The 14,567-nt window shown below is 36.3% G+C and overlaps 1 long non-coding RNA gene across 2 annotated transcripts in view; it reads right to left on the reverse strand.

Annotated features, from left to right (window-relative positions):
• Positions 1-14,567, reverse strand: part of LOC138844545 (uncharacterized) — a 448,524-nt gene that overhangs the window by 61,057 nt on the left and 372,900 nt on the right. For both annotated transcript variants that reach the window (XR_011380479.1, XR_011380478.1), the window contains one exon: positions 7,152-7,234. This is a non-coding gene — a long non-coding RNA (uncharacterized lncRNA). The remainder of the gene's footprint in view (positions 1-7,151; positions 7,235-14,567) is intronic.

Raw genomic sequence — 14,567 nt, forward strand, 5'->3', positions numbered from 1 at the left:
TTAAGTATAACTTTAGGAATATAGTGATTCTTCCTACCATACTTGTCCTCTCACCCAAATTTCCACCCTCCTCCTCCTGCCTCTCCCATTCCCATTCTCCCAGTCCCATCTTCCACTAAGATCCATTTTCAATGAGATTTATACAAAGAAGATGAACTCTATATTAAGATTTCAACAATTTACACACAAACACAAAAATAAAAAACAGTTCCTCAACAGTGGAGACAGGGGCAGTTCAAAGTCATTGCATCTTGAAGTTAATTTCACTTCTTTTTTCAGAAAATTAACTTTAAAGAAGCACTCAAAAATGATACATCTTTTGTGATCACTTAGACATAATTATAACGCATTGAAGGCAGAGGTCCTGCATGGGGAGTTAATGCACAGTGACTCCTGTTGTTAATTAACAATTAACACTCTTAATGTATGTCAAAGGCTATTGACATGAGCTACCTAGGCTATGGAAGCCTTTTGAATCCTCAAACGCCATCAATATTTAGACAAGGCCATAAGCAAAGTGGAAGTTCTCTCTTCCCTTCAGAGAAAAGTATCTCCTTTTTTGATGACCTCTATTTCTGCTGGGGTCTCATCCACTGAGGCCCTTCATGTAGGATTTTTTTTTTTTTTTTGCCTCAGTGTCTTGGCTTTCCATGCATGAAATGCTCTCATGGGCATTTCAGCAAGACCAGATGCCTTTAGGGCTGATTCTGAGGTCAGAGTGCTACTTAAAGCAATTGTCATTCTATAAGTCTGCTGTGTGGACTGCTTCCCATGTTGGAGCATTCATTCCTTTTTCATTCTATATACTACTATCACCAGACACTTAATCCTATCTTTATGATCACTTTAATACTTAAGATGGTATTTTTACCACCCAGCTTAAGGAGATTTGGGGTCTCATGGCAAGTTTTTATACTGTACCCTTAGAAATAACTCCATAGGAATGTATGTAGAACTACACAGTTTCACAGTTATAAACTTCATACACTTCATAATTACAACTTTAGGAACATGGTGATTCTTCCCACTGTGCCTGCCCTCCCACCCATATTTCAACCACTCTTCCTCCTCCCTCTCTTATTCCCACTCATATTTTTTACTGAGATCTATTTTCAATTGACTTCATACACATGTTTAACTCTATGTTAAGTATAGAATTCAACAAATAATGTGAATAAAAACTGTTCCTCAACAATCAAGACAAAAGCTATTCAAGTAATTTCTTCTCAAAGTATTAAATTCAGGGAGTTCCCTTGCCAATATATGTTTATGGACTTTTACAACACACAATAGGGAGTCTACTTAAGAATAAATTTCCATTTGGGCCTATGGAGTTATGCAAAGTTTTAGACAAGCAGAGAAAACTGACCTGTGCTCAGATGTTACAGTGTGGCTCTCTCTTTCTGCTCTTAAGGAATTATAGTCAACCTGTGGAGCATTCACCTAATCTGTCTCACATATTCACTGGTTCAGGCTTTGCTCACTCTTGCTTTCTGAATACTTTTCCCCGAAAATTCCCAGAATATTACCCTTAATCAGGTCAAAGTTATAGGCTGCTGAAATTAGTACCTATATTACAGGAGATGAGAAAGAATTTCTTTCACTGAGGAAAAGTTCCAGTAGGGCTTGTGGAGACTCACTCTTGGCAGTAGTGAGTTAATTGTTGTACATATAAAGTAATTTGTAAATTGAGAAAGATTTTGGATTTTGTAGCTAATCAATCCTCTCCCGGATTCCTGGGTCAGGACTTCACTTCCACAAATGGATTACTACATCTGTGTCCAACATAAACACTTCATCCAGAATGCAGCTTTTGATGTACTTTTGGCCCCAGATGGAAGCTTGTGCACAGCGCTGAACATACCTGAATGTTGTACCTATCTTTTCTTTCATTTTAATACTGCAGAGTTTAATTAAATTGTGTCTAACACTTTTGCTTCTGTAGATATGCATAATATATTTTTTAAAAATTTATTTATTTTATTTGAAAGTCAGAGTTAAACAGAGAGAGAAGAGGCAGAGAGAGAGAAGTCTTCCATCTGATGGTCCACTCCCCAGATGGCCACAATGGCTGGAGCCATGCAGATCTGAAGCCAGGAACCAGGAGCTTCCTCTGGGTCTCTCACATAGGTACAGGGGCCCAAGGACCTGGGCCATCCTCCACTCCCTTCCTAGGCCACAGAAGAGAGCTGGACTGGAAGAGGAGCAGCTAAGACCAGAACCGGCGCCCACATGGGATACCGGTGCCCCAGGCTAGGGCATTAACCCACTGTGCCACGGTGCCGGCCCAGAATAACAAATATGTTAAGGAAATTTCTCAAGGGAAGGGAACACATGATATTGTGGGGACAGCTAACAACGGAGTTAAGTGCATCCTGAATGGATGTCAAGCCTAGTTCTTCCATGAATTTCCAATTCATGCGTTCTCTGGTAGATCTTCCTTCCATATGATTTATGTCACCTGACTAATTCCAAAGTTGAATATTTCTCAAGATTAGATAATTTTGCAGCATAATATGATCTTCTTTCACCATTAACAAACAAGAGCTATGAACAGTAGAACTCAAATTATATTGAACAAATCCTAATGCCTGAACACTGGTTTGATTTTTATTGGATTGATTCATAAAGATCCCATTGAAATGTGTATTTCAGTTTCTTGCCATTGTGTTGTACTCACTCAAAAATTTTAAATACATGTATACAGTCATCCTTTGTATATCAATTGGCCTAATTTTGGTTGGAATATTAAACATAAAATGTAAGACTCATCTAAGTGATTTAACATGTGGAATTGTAAATTCTGTCCAGAGATCAAGCAGATTCATTGTGATGAAGATGATGTCACTAACGAAGCCCATGATTTGGGTTAATCTCTCAAGATCTGACAGGATGACCAAAAGGAAGAAATTGTCGAACTAGAATAAATTGGCCTAAACCACTCGTCCAAACGGGCATATAAGGAATTGAGACCTAGCTTTATGTGTAAGTAGATTGTAGCATAATATATTCTTGTAGCTAAGCCAATCAAAGTATCTTACCCCACAGCTAAGTCCAGGCTGAAGTCTCCAAATTATGCTTAGATTAGACAAATGCAAGACTGTACCAATCAGGTAATCTTTTTTAAAAACTTTTATTTAGTAAATATAAATTTCCAAAGTACAGTTTATGGATTACAATGGCTTTTCCCCCCATAACTTCCCTCCCCACGTGCATCCCTCCCATCTCCCGCTCCCTCCCCCATTCCATTCACATCAAGATTCATTTTCAATTATCTTTATATACAGAAGATTGGTTTAGTATATATTAAGTAAAGATTTCATCAGTTTGCACCCACACAGAACATAAAGTGTAAAATACTGTTTGGGTACTAGTTATAGCATTAATTCACATTGGACAACACATTAAGGACAGAGATCCTACATGGGGAGTAAGTACACAGTGACTCCTGTTGTTGACTTTACAATTTCAAACTCTTGTTTATGGCGTCAGAAATCTCCCTAGGCTCTAGTCATATGTTTCCAAGGCTAGGGAAGCCTTTTGAGTTTGCTGTCTTCGTTCTTATTTAGACAAAGTCATAGTCAAAGTGGAAGTTCTCTCCTCCCTTCAGAGAAAGGTACCTCCTTCTTTGATGGCCCATTCTTTATACTGGGTTCTCACTTGTAGAGATCTTTCATTTAGGGCCTTTTTTTTTTTTTTTTTTGACAGAGTGTCTTGTCTTTCCATGCCTAAAATACTCTCATGGGCTCTTCAGCCAGATCCGAATGCCTTAAGGGCTGATTCTGAGGCCAGAGTGCTGTTTAGGACATCTGCCATTCTATGAGTCTGCTGTGTATCCCACTTCCCATGTTGGATCATTCTCTCCCTTTTTTATTCTATCAGTTAGTATTAGCAGACACTAGTCTTGTTTGTGTGATCCCTTTGACTCTTAGACCTATCAGTGTGATTTACTGTGAACTGAAATTGATCACTTGGACTAGTGAGATGGCATTGGTACAAGCAATCTTGATGGGATTTTATTGGAATCCCCTGGCACATTTCTAACTCTACCATTTGGGGCAAGTCTGATTCAGCATGTCCCAAATTGTACATCTCCTTTCTCTCTTATTCCCACTCTTATATTTAACAGGGATCACTTTTCAGTTAAATTTCAACACCTAAGAATAATTGTGTGTTAATTACAGAGTTCAACCAATAGTATTAAGTAGAACAAACAGAAAAAAATACTAAAAGGGATAAAATATTAAATTGTACATCAACAGTCAGGACAAGGGCTGATCAAGTCACTGTTTCTCATAGTGTCCCTTTCACTTCAACAGGTTTCCTTTTTTGTGCTTGGTTAGTTGTCACCGATCAGGAAGAACATATAATATTTGTCCCTTTGGGACTGGCTTAATTCACTTAGCATGATGTTTTCCAGATTCCTCCATTTTGTTGCAAATGACCGGATTTCATTGTTTTTTACTGCTGTATAGTATTCTATAGAGTACATGTCCCATAATTTCTTTATCCAGTCTACTCTAAGTCATATTCTGCTCAATCGGTGATAAAATTTGGTGGGTAGGAGATTCAGGACCACCTCTAATCTCAAATGCTGCCTGGTTCTAGAACACTTTTTTTGGTACAAGTAGACTTTGATAAATTGTACTTGCTCCAGTTTTTGTTTGAACAGTTATAACTTTAATACAAGGCCTGAGCTAAGAGCAAAATTTTTATATTGTACTTATATTTGTATTACAACAGTAGATAAACTTGTCTACCTGTGCTTATTGGAATAAATGATTCTTAGAAAATTGGTATGAAAGTTTTGGCAGTTTGTTTTATACGGTTTCGGTTTTTAGTGGTAGACTACTAATACTATAAATTTGGGCAGATTTCTTGGACGATAGTAAAAGTGACAATCCTGTGATAGGAAGGGAGGAAATCAATCATGTGTCTGAAACTACACTACAGGTTTTCACACACATTAGCTCATTAAGCTCTGAGAGTTTAATTTTTTTTTAATTTTCTAGGTAGAGTTATAGACAGTGAGAGAGAGAGAGAGACAGAGAAAGGTCTTCCTTCCATTGGTTCACTCCCTAAATGGCCACCACAGCCATTGCTGCACCGATCTGAAGCCAGGAGCCAGGTGCCTCTTCCTGGCCTCCCATGTGGGTACAGGGGCCCAAGCATTTGGGCCATCCTCCACTGCCCTCTCGGGCCATAGCAGAGAGCTGGACTGGAAGAGGAGCAGCCGGGACTAGAACCCAGTGCCCATATGGGATGCTGGCACTGCAGGCAGAGGATTAACCAAGTGAGCCACAGCACCGGCCCTGAGAGTTTAAATTTTTAAAATGTTACCTGGTCAGTAAGTCATGGGATTATAATTCTGAAATTCAGCCCTGCTGATGGTCCTTACATGTGAGAAGGGAATGGAATTAACACCCAATGGCCTCTGTGAACCTAGTATTGATAGTGATTCTACTAGGTTATGGTAAACTTATTTTTACAGTTTGATTTATATTGTGGGGGATATTTAAATTTATCAATTCCTAAAACCCTCTTCCTGCATGACATGGTATGTCAACAAAATAGAGTGGGCAGCAGAAGAAGTGAGTTAACTCAACAAAAGGAATTAATTTTAAAAAGAACCAAGGTACTGTACCTTGAGACAATGTGCTTTTCCCATAGAAAAATGAACTGACTGATCACGCTCAGGAAAACAAAAGGGATTTTTGTATTAGGGTTTAATGGCATCTAAGACACATTCCAGTCAATGAATTCCTGAAAGAGATTGATAGCTATAAGAGATTGTAAGAACATAACACTCAAAGGTTTTAGCTTCCTGTACCACCTTTGTCCCTATCAATCACGCCATTGCAACTCAAAGTCCAAAGCAACTGCTGAGCAGCATTGCACTTAAGACAGGAGAACTCTGAAGATCACAGGTTACTGTTGACTTCTGCTTATACTGCAATGTCTAATCAGCTAAACAAACTTCAGTCATATTAGCTATGATGCTCCAGGCATTGAGACAAACGTTGACTGAAGTGGAAAATGAGTCTCCTGATGTTTCATGACCTTGTGAAGGAAACACATGAATGACCAGAGGAAAAGCAACACGCTTTCATATGGCTGAAACTGAGAAACACTAACACATTAACTTTCATACTCTTCTGTAAAACTGCTGTCCATCAGCAGTTGTGCTAGGCCTTTATTTTTTTATTTTTCTTTTTTCTTCTTTCTAGAAGAACATGATGATGAGGACTTCTCTTGTGGAAATTCTGTGTTGTATAAATGTACCCAAATATTTCAATACAATACCTACTCACTGTTGTCTTTGTCAACAGGAAGGAATTTGGTATTGGATAAAAGTGGGAGAGGAAGAAATTTACCAAATAACAGCTTTGAAGGTAATCACTGAAATATTTCAATAAAATTTTGCATTTTTCAATTTAAAATTCAAAGTCTTTATCAATAATTTTAGCACTCTACACATATTAGACTCCCTTTTTGCACAGATGATAAAATTAAGAGCAAGAAAAATCAAGAAAATTGGTAAAGGATTCTCAGCTAATAAATGTAGTGCTGAGCTTGGATTCAGACCTTTGGGTGCTTGCCCACTGCCCACATGTCAGTTGCATGTCTCTGGGTGTTGGGTATGGCCAAACTGCAACAGATTCTTAGTGGTAAAGGAATATGGAAGCATATGTTTACCTTGTTCTTGTGTGTGTGTGCTCTTAGCTTCTTTTTAAAATTTATTTTTATTCACATGACATATTCACAGCTGAGCAAAGCATGAAACATCTCAACACCAGCCATTAAGTATTTATGTATTTAAGCACATCTCTATACTATTTTGTTAGTGAATGTTTAATCAGATATCTCCTAGTAATTAGCAAATGAGGGATATTATCTAGATTTATTCCCTTCAATGTAAATATATTCATATAGATTATTGTGTATTCTTAAATTGGATTTCTTAGGAGCATGTGAGCTTAGATGAATAACTTTCTATATATTATATATACATATATGTATATATATATATACCCCACCCAAAGTCTTAGTCTTTGTACATTGAAGTCAACAAAGCAATAACCTGAAATCTAAATTATGACATCTGTAAATAATAGGACATAATGAATAAATATACACATAACATATCATACCTTTAGCCTTTAATTTAATTGGTTTGTTTGACACCTGGATGACTTGGAACATTTCTTACACTGGTTCTATCGTCCTTGCTCATCTGTGATTTAAAAAAAGATGGCATGATTGTTATTGGTGTGCTCCCAATAAGCAAATTCTCCAAGACTTAGCTGAAATGCCACCCTTCTTTTATCTTTTATCCGTGTGAAGTTAATAATTTTAAATTGAAACGTTGAACTATATCAATCTGTTTTCTGTTTATCTATCTTCAAGCATCAGCATATTAGCCACTAGTGGTAACTAATTTCATAACTGACCAGCTATATCCCACTATTGAGATGACACTGGGATCACTACAGTATTAGCAGGAAGGAATATGGATCTGAATGGGTGCAACTGATTACCTTTGAGATGACAACATCACCTTCTGATGGCCAGCTTTACCAGGAACACATGTGTTATCTTATTATCTGACAATGTTTGGGATGGAAGTCAAAGAATATGAGAAAAGATTTATGAGTATTTAAGAAATTTTTTGTGCAATTCAGTATTCAGAATTTGTCAGGATCACATATATATTGATTAAATAGGGTATATGTATGATCATCCGAGAATGTGCAGATCAAACTATGGCACATCTGTGTGAGCTAGTAGGAGAATAACAAGGATTGTTGTAAGGACTGAATGAAAACTCCATATGAAGTTCTTCTCAAATTCTCGGCAGACAATATGCATTAAATAACAACAATAGTGATGATTACATAATTCTTTTTTATATCTCTACTGTGATACATATTTTTAAATTATGTAATTTTTTTCATCTCAATTAAAAGAAGGGAGAGAATAGAGAGACAGATAGGGAACTTCCATTCACTGGTTCACTCTCATTGCCCACAACAAACCAAGGCCAGGAACCTGGAACTCCATCCAGATCTCCCACATGGCTGGCAGGGACCCAAATACTAGAACCTGCTGCCTTGCAGGGTATGCATTAGTAGGAACTGATCAGAAGTGGAGCTAAGACTCAAACCCAGACACTTCAATATGCAATGAGGGTGTCCTAAGTACTATTTTAACCATTGTGTCAAATACTTGCCCCATGATTTCATAATTTTACCAACTTACACAAGGATGTATTCAGCAAAGCAGGCAAACAGTGATTTTATATTTGCCCAGTTTTGTTCTTGCAAAAGGTGAGAAATATCAAGTGCATGGTTGTGCTAGCAGGATCTGTGCTTCACACCAATAAAGGGATTTTCATGTGAATTCCAAAGGAAATTTCAAAGGATATTCTTCTAAATTTGAGTTAACTTCTGTGGGTCACACCTGACGAAGTCACTAACATGTGAAATTCTACTTTCTATAATATTGCTTTGGTATATTGATTGGTTTTACCAGCTTAACCTTTCTGAGTCTGTTACTCTTTCATAAATGTTGTTAGTGTTTGGTATACTAAACATTAAATGGATGGTACAGTGTATTGATTCTAAACCTAATTTTGGTTTCCAGGGTACTGAAGATAACTGAATCTGGCATTTAGAGCATTCCAATACAGCATGAGAATTCTCTAAAATATTTCTTTCTGAAAAAAGGCATTATAAGCACATTTAAAGAGTTCCCAGTAAAAATTAAGTCTATGCAAATTTTTGTTATTGAAGATATCATTAGGCAGCATTGAAGAACTAAATTTATTCCAATAATCATTACAATGATGAAAAAATTCCTTGCTTCAATAATTGATTTATGCTTCATTTAAATGTACAGAGTAGTTCCAATATAATTTCTTATTAGCTCTAATGACGAATTTTAAAGTAGCATGACTCTGAAATAAAGATGAAAATTCTCTGTACAACTTATTGCATTTAAATGGATTTAATATTTAATATTTAAAAAATCATTTGATGTAAATAGCCATCATGAATCACTGCAAATATACTAAGATGTAATTAAATGCTTTTTTCTTTTCAAATGCATCTACTTGTTTCATAATAAATTATTTTTGTACTCTTTCTTCTTTTCAGCTCTGCTGTTACTTTTGAAATTATTTTAAATTGTGAAACATCACCAACTCTAAAAAAAATCTGCCAATTAAAAAATCCTCATAGACAAATTCAAAATAATTATATTATTATTTAACATTCACATTCACTTTTATCTTGCAATTATTTAAACCATAATAGTAAACACTTAGATTTCTAAAATAGAAAGGAAAAAGGCAAAACTTGGGGGAGGAACAAGAGCCTGTTCTTACCAAGCTTTCACTGTATATAGTTGAAGACATAGAGAAATTACCCCTTGACCTAATTTTGTAGTTGAAATTTTCCGGTGTGACATTAACTGTTACAAACCCGGGAACTGGTTGGGGAAAGGGATTGCAGCATTGTGGCATGTAGCATGGCAGGTTAAGCTGAGCCTGCAATGCCAACATCCCATATGAACTCTGGTTCAAGTCCAGGTTGTTCTACTTCCAATCCAGCTCCTTGCTAACGTGCCTAGGAAAGCAATGGAAGATGGCTCCAGCATTTAGGCCTCGGTCACCTATGTGGGAGACTCGGGTGAGGTTCCTAGCTCTGGCTTGGCCCAGTCCTGACCATTGTGGCCATCTGGGGAGTGAAGCAGCAGTTGGAAGATCTCTCTCTCTCTCTCTCTCTCTCTCTCTAACTCTGCCTTTCAAATAAATACATAGATCTTAAAAAAAGAAAAAAAACAGGCTGGGTACAGGTTTAGTATTTTTCCTACTGGATAGATTCAGAAGTCAGGCACTTAGAAGTACAGTTGTCAGAAAAACTGACAGGAAATCTAGGATTTCATGAGTCTGTTGTATAGCATTGTGCAAATGTTAGGTGTGGTCCCTATAAGAAGGCTGGGCAGTGAGAGCTGTTAATCTGATGCTCTTTGTTTCTTAAGAATGTGACCAATCACACACGCACCATACACACATACAGTCAACTAATAAGGATTCCGAGACAATCCCTGATGCATGCTACATGAAGGATAAATGTATATTGAGTATACTAGAGGTGTCTGGGCATGTGTGATAGCTCCTGAAGCACTGAAGACATGACTCTGGGCACTTAGTATGTAGAAAGAAAGGAGTCTAGAGAAAGGAGCCATGAGCTCTAGTTTATGCCCAGTTACTCGCTTGGCAGTGATTCATTCTTACTTTTCTGTCAGTCTCTTGGGGTTCATAGATGAATGATATGAGTTGGTGTTTGTTAAAATTAAGGTGACTCTATGATTTCATCGTTTAAACAGTGGTGATATTGTTAATTATCTTGAGGCAATGTATATCAACCAAGACCATCCTGGGCCAACAGGGACATTATGTTCGCAAAGGGTAAGGCACTGTCCAACTATGGGATATGAGTGGTAGTTGTGATGGTATTTGAAGCCTAACTTTCAAATTCAATCTGGCAAGATATGGTGAACACTTCTGTGGCACCAAGGGGGAGAAATGCAGACAGTACAACCTGCGAAGTTGTCAATACCTTAGATGATTATAATATCCGAAGGAAGAAAACACAGTGATTTTACCTGTCTTCTTCCTATAGTAAATTATGGATGAAAAATTCTTGGTTATATCAGTCATGTTCCAATCATGACCTTATCGACATATCTGTGTTAGTCGTCTCTGAACTGCACCTCTCTCCCTCTTCCAGAAACTATCCTTTTGGATGTCAAATGTTTTCACATTAGAAAGTGAACCTTCCTCATAAAACTTTACAATGCCCCAAAGGACAGATGCTTTAAAAAGATAAATCAGCCCAACTCCTTTCGCACTATGGATTGATGTAACAGCCTTCACTTAATCTTGTCAAGTAGAGTTTACAACTGGGTATGATGTTGACATGTAATGAATATCTCTGGATAAGAATTTCTTAATTAAAATTTCTTTTCTTTTCTTTTTTTTTAAACTTTTATTTAATGAATATAAATTTCCAAAGTACAGCTTATGGATTACAGTGGCTTCCGCCCCATAACGTCCCTCCCACCCGCAACCCTCCCCTTTCCCACTCCCTCTCCCCTTCCATTCACATCAAGATTCATTTTCGTTTCTCTTAAAATTTGAAATACTCTAATGTTTTAAAGCCATGTTGAATAGCTATGTAGATTAACCTATACAGTTTGCTTTTTTTTTGTTTCTTAAAAAAAGCTTTATTTGTTTATTTGAAAGGCAGAGTTACAGAGAGAGCCAGAGATATCTTCCATTCATTGGTCCACTTCCCAGAGTGGGGCCACTGCCACCCATGTGGGATATCTGAATGGAGTGCCAGGCTCCTGCCTTCAGCCTGGCCTGCTCCAGCCTTGCAGGCATTTGGGAGTGAACCAGTGGGTGGAAAATCAACTTCTCCTTCTCTTTCTCTGTCTCTCTCTGTTTCTCATTCTATCTTTGTTAACTCTGTCTTTCAAATAAATAAATTCTTAAAAACTTGGATTTTATAGTTGTTCCCTAATATTAGCTGTAGTTTGTCACCAGTTTATTGTCACAATCAGTGGATATATCTTAGAATTTTCTCATATTATAAATTATTATGCATAAGCATAGCACGTATGTAGAATATATTTTATTCAGATTATTATTTATATTTTCTGTTCTTTATTTTTTAAAGGCTAAAGATTCAAAACCCCATAGTCTTAGTAATAATAATATAATTAAATTTCATTGCTTCTATAAGTAGCATCTAATTATTTTTAAAAACAACAGAGAGTTGTGAAAGAAAACATGGAAATTATTGGACAACAGTGAATACAGATTCAGTCATTCTCATGTCCCTCACATTGAGACTTATTAATTGCTGGGTGCTGTGTGCAGTGAGGGTCCAATTGGTTCTAATCCAGCTTTATGAAAATGATTGAAATTTTCATTCCCTTCTAACAGATGAAGACACTAACATTCAGAGAGGTTCAAAAACTTGTTTAAGTTCCCTGAGTATTTTTTTTTTAAATGTTGGGGCCTTCATTCAGACCCAGGCAGTCGAAATCTGGTGCCTAAGCATTTGACTGCCATGAAAGCCTTCTGACACCCAACTGTGTCCAGTTAAAATGGTGAAGGAGAAAACCATAAAACATGTTACAAACATAAATGCACAAGAGTTCATTATTCAAAGTATTTAAAACATAGAGTTGTTGGTATTGTATTCTGTTGATGTAGGGAAAGAAAACATTTTCTTAAAGAATAGGTTCACTGACTGACTGAAGTTAGTTATCTCTGAGAATGGTCTACAGACTGAAGTCTACAGAATTCTCATCCATAAACCGTATCTGTACTAGATTCCTCACAATCTCCAGTTTTTGTATATTTGGTACAACAACGTTTGTAAAGGAAAGTAAGTTAATTATTATTCTAGATTTTTTACTAATTGTGGTTCTCATGTTACATAGTTGTCTCATCCACACATAATGCATATCTACTATTTTTTGTAAAAAGCAACTTGTCTTTATTTAGTTTTACATATTCATCAGTTTGGTTTTCTATGAACCATTCTATTTCTTTACATTCTTCTACTTACATATTTCCTGTATTTAAGATACTGAATTGCATGTACTCCCATGGGCATAAACAGGATGAGAGGTGGAAAAAAAATGTGCTGTAGGCAGTGTAAACTCAACTGGTATTTGAATACAAACACATGCGGAGGGCATCAGTCTGCATGTTTCAAAGAGCGAATGAAGAATCTCCAGTCTCTTCCTGGCTGAAGCAAGGATGCACAATCCCCTGGTTCTTTGTGTAGTATTCTGGGAATATCTCTGATTGAAAGAAGTTGTATAAATGCAAAGTAGGAAAAAGGCAATCTCAAGATTACAGGCTGCCCCAGTGTGATAATACATAATCTAAGTGGTGTGATTATGAATAACATATGCTCATTAAAAATTATATATATATGAATACTCTAATGTGTTAAACTTTAAGTATTTTGGGCAATTTTCAAATGGCTCTATATTTTCCTCAGATTCTTCTACTTAAGCATCAAAAACATGTTGCAAAAGCATTAAGGGCTAAAATATATAACCAAATAAATTATGTTTCTTCATTCTAACCATGATATTCTTGAACATAAAAATGTTTAGCAACCTATTACAAAGCAATATATTATAATGCCATATATTATATTAAAGTGACATGATGGTTAAAATGTATTTCAACTAAGGTATACATTTCTGGCTTGATAAAATAATTTGAAAGATGTCAACTCAAAACATAATCCTGACTATTTTAGCAAAATAAAAGAAAGGCACTTTTATTCTAATAAGAATATGCCTGGCCTAAAGTCACACCTTCCTGTGCATCTAGCAGTAGTCTCAATTTATCATATTTTTAAAATCCACACCTCATATTTTCTGTTACCTTATATGGATGGTGCTAATGACACACGTAGTAAACCTTCTATTAGCTCTGTGGTTGAATAGGATTTGTTTAATTTCAGCTGTCAAATAATGTGAAAAAAATTCTGGTAACCCTTGGAGTTAAAATATGTTAGAACTATGAAAGCAAATGTTTCACAAACAGCAATAATTTATTGATCACATTCTCTGCCAGCATAAAATTAAAGTACAAAACATGCCCATTTGGGAAGCCTGATGACTTATTTACTTATTTAACTGGTTTAAAACTTTGAACAAGTTTTTTTTTTTTTTTTTTTAATTTTTAAAGCAGGTAAAAGGAATTAAAAAGTTAGGACTTCTTTACTCTGAGTCAAAAAGGAATCTCTGTCTATGATGTAGTTTCTCAGTGCTTAAATGAAAAAAGAAACAACCTGGAAGTTTCCTCAGTAGCACAATAAATACGTGAACAAAGGGAAATGATCTCCCTTTTCCTTTCTCCAGTCTTATCCCTGATTATCTAGTAGAAATTATTTCTGATTTGCTGTGTTCTTTTGGGACACCTTTCCCTTTGCATTTATTAATGTTCATAGACACATGGCCTGTCTCAGATTGAGATCTCTGGAAACAGACTCCCAGAATGGCTGTCGTATGCAGAAGGCTCATGAACATGACTTTTGGGACACAGACCTCTAAGATACACATATACTTCTAAGGAAATGAGGCGGGTAACAGTGGGCAGGGCATGCTGATCTTCCATGAAGTTGTAAATCTAGGCCTCAGGTGAACTTCCCAACGCCTGAAGAAATTCTAGAGCTCCAAAGAACTTGGAGTAATCAACCCAAATTCAGGCAAGGGTGCTAGGATTTTGTATTCTCATACCAACCCAATTACTGGCCAACCATAAGAAGGAATGAGTAAGTTAATGTATTAAATTAACAATATTTTAAGAAATAATTTACAAGTTTGAATTGATTCTTTACTTAAAATGTTATTAGTCTGTTAAAAAAATTTCAAAAGTTCCACCACAATGTTTATAGAAATATTTGTTCAATGCTATTTGCAATGTAAATAGTTTTCATCAGCTGTGACTAGAAAAGGTTTCCTGACTA

Source organism: Oryctolagus cuniculus, chromosome 12 (genome assembly GCF_964237555.1).
Source record: "Oryctolagus cuniculus chromosome 12, mOryCun1.1, whole genome shotgun sequence".
Classification (NCBI taxonomy): Eukaryota; Metazoa; Chordata; class Mammalia; order Lagomorpha; family Leporidae; genus Oryctolagus; species Oryctolagus cuniculus.